The sequence below is a fragment of the Amblyomma mixtum genome, chromosome 2 (assembly GCF_055824585.1).
Source record: "Amblyomma mixtum isolate Tamu chromosome 2, ASM5582458v1, whole genome shotgun sequence".
NCBI lineage: Eukaryota > Metazoa > Arthropoda > Arachnida > Ixodida > Ixodidae > Amblyomma > Amblyomma mixtum.
In genome coordinates this window covers 301,675,049-301,678,163 of record NC_143013.1, presented here as the reverse complement: position 1 = coordinate 301,678,163, position 3,115 = coordinate 301,675,049, and the positions used below count along the sequence as shown (strand labels likewise).

General features: G+C 44.5%; 1 non-coding gene across 1 annotated transcript; it reads right to left on the bottom strand.

Annotated features, from left to right (window-relative positions):
- Nucleotides 1–1,047: 1,047 nt before the first annotated feature.
- Nucleotides 1,048–1,119, bottom strand: TRNAT-CGU (transfer RNA threonine (anticodon CGU)). The gene has a single exon. It is a non-coding gene; the product is annotated as a tRNA-Thr (tRNA).
- Between the last annotated feature and the right edge of the window lie 1,996 nt (nt 1,120–3,115).

Genomic DNA, 3,115 nt, shown 5'->3' with positions numbered 1-3,115 from the left:
TGGACTAACTCGGTAAACAGAGCGACACATTTGCAGTCTCATACTAACCCTAACTGCTGCATAGTAGGCAGTGTAGTCTGCTCTGTTGCGAGAAGAGTAATAAATAAGCACTGCTGGTTCTACACAGTTCATGTAACGCTGTAGCGAAACAATGAAGCTGAAGCAATTTCAAGGGCAAAATAAATAAAAACGAAATGGTCCAATTTTGCGAAATGAGAAAGTTACCAAGGGGTCACTACAACAGACGAGCTCCGAGAAAAAACCGTCACCTCAGCGGAAACGGCTCCAGAAACGAGCAGGCTGCCAGAGGAAAAGTGTAGATTTAGTCCAGTCTGGTCCGGTTTAAGAAAAGCGAAGGGCAAGAAGCGTATAAAAAGAAAAAGGTGGTTTAGGCACTCTGCTGTGTTGACTTAGAGCAATGTAAGCACGGAGATTGCCATCTAGCTAACAGACGGGCTCATGTTGCCCTCTAAACGTGCTGCTGCAGTACAAAAACAAACCCAGAAAACAAAAACAATAACAAAAATAAGAATAAACGAGAGACTTTGACAGTACAGCTTTATAAACATAAAATAAACAATGATAATAGTGCTGATGTGTAAGCTGCACGGGTGTACTAGGGTGTGACAGTGGGCTCTTTTTCAGCAGTTCGACTCACAGGAAATATGTATATATATATATATATATATATATATATATATATATATATAGCACAATAAGGTAAACGTACTTGGTTGCTAGTTTAAAATAAGATGCGAAATTGAGAAACGCTTCGTTTATTGGGAGTCGACGTTTCGGACAGAGCCTGTCCTTTTTCATATATATATATATATATATATATATATATATATATATATATATATATATATATATATATATATATGACAGAAGCCAACAGCCACAGAAACCAAGGGGCACAGGGGATTTTTTTTTTATTTATTTTTTTTTAAGTTATTTATTTTGTGGTGTTGATCAATTTAGAATATTACTGAATATGTTATCGTTTAAAGATAACTGATTAGAAAAGCAGAAGAAAAAACAACCACCTGCCGCCGGTGGGATCCGAACCCACGACCTCCGAATTACGCGTCCGGTGCTCTACCTCTGAGCTACGGCGGCGGCTGTCAATTCTTCTGCTTTCGGGGGTATTTATGTTTACAAGTAACCTAACCTTGAGAGTGTTCATCAGCGCCACCCACGTTCATAAGCGGCGGACGTAGAACGTCCTGAGTTACCGCAGGTGTGACGTAGAACGTCATCGAACGGAGAGGGTGGAAGCTGCGTGAGAACCCTCTTATGCTTCCTAAGGCGTCAAGGCTGCCAGAATCGAGGCCCTCGCTAAGCAATTAAGCAAACAAAGGAAGGGGATGAGGGGCTCGTTATAAATATGACAGAAGCCAACAGCCACAGAAACCAAGGGGCACAGGGGATTTTTTTTTAAGTTATTTATTTTGTGGTGTTGATCAATTTAGAATATTACTGAATATGTTATCGTTTAAAGATAACTGATTAGAAAAGCAGAAGAAAAAACAACCACCTGCCGCCGGTGGGATCCGAACCCACGACCTCGCTTTGTGCACACGACTCTCTGCCCACAGTGACGGGATTTGAAGGCGCAGGCTCCTTTCCCAAGCAATGTAGCCCTAGTAAGCCGAGCACCAGGCCGGGCCATAGCTTGTACTCATTTTGAGAAAACCGGTGGGTACCCGGCCGGTGGCGGGAGTATATATATATGTATATAGTATGTATATATATGCATATAGTATGTATATATATATATATATATATATATATATATATATATATATATATATATATATTGTGGGGTTTGCTGGGGGGATAAATGCGTATTCCCCCGTTTAAGCGCGGCTGACACAGTTCAAAACCGCGCTGACCCCACCCCGTGGTCGCGTACGCTACTGAGCGCACGCCGACCACGGCGGGCCGTGCTCTACGGGAACAAAGGAACGACACACTGGCTGACACAAACAAGGCATTTATTGCTATAGCAACAATAACGCCAGCTAGCAACAAAATACACTGAGGAATCTAGGATGTCCGACTCACCAGCACGGCTACGAGCGAACGTCCGCCCACGGTAGGGCAAAGGGATAAACTTCGAGGTCGAGCGGGACGGGCTTGGCGGGAGTAAGTTCCGACCAAGAGGCGCCCGTCGACGAAGAGCGAAGCCGCGAGCGAAACGTCCGCTTGCTTCCCGGTGCCGAGGGAGAAGAGACCCCGTCGCTCCCCGCGAGCGCGCAGCAAAACGCCATCCGTGGCGCTGGTGTCGCTGCGACGCGAGCGCCCTCCCTTGTTAGTTACAGTAACCGAACCGAGAGGAGTGCTTTTCGGGGGGGCAGCTAACAACAGTGGGGTGCAGTGCGGGAAAGTGAACGCAGGGGACGAAGGCGTCCCCACAATATATATATATATATATATATATATATATTTTAAAAAAAAAACCTAGTTTACTTCATTCAGATGGCTGCTACCCTAAGCTAGTTACGCGTACCAAAAACAATATCGTTGCAAGCATGAATGGGGAACTGTAAAATAAACGACAAGCAGGAGAATAAGAGAGACAGGAATCCCACCGAAATCATGAGCAAGGACAAGGGGCAATACCTACGTTTACAGGACCAGCTCTTCGTCAATAGACTGTGTTATTACTTCGCCTACACCGCTAGAGCTCAGTGCATGTGATGTAGTTCAGCCGTTCTTTCTATGAACTCTTCCCCGTCTTTTTGACACTTCTTAGTCTCTGTCACTGCTGCAGTTTTCCGGAGTATTTCAGAGACGCGGGAAAACGTCCAAAAGCTCAGTGTGCTTCTTCCGACAGATTCTAGTTAATCTACAATTTTTTTTTATATTTTCGCCTTTTTCAATAGTCAATGATTCCACCCTATGGGCTATAAAACGCACGTTCCAGAGGAGAGATTGTCGTCCAGGGTGCCAGTAGTTCGGTAATGTTTTCACGCGATTGTGTGTTCTCGGTCACTAATAATGGTGGACATAAAATTGATCGAAGACCAGTTTTCTGCGCCAGCGGAAACCAAAGCACCTTAAATCGTCCGGTTGTCCGATTGACCATTTGCCGCACTGCTCAAGGTTTCCT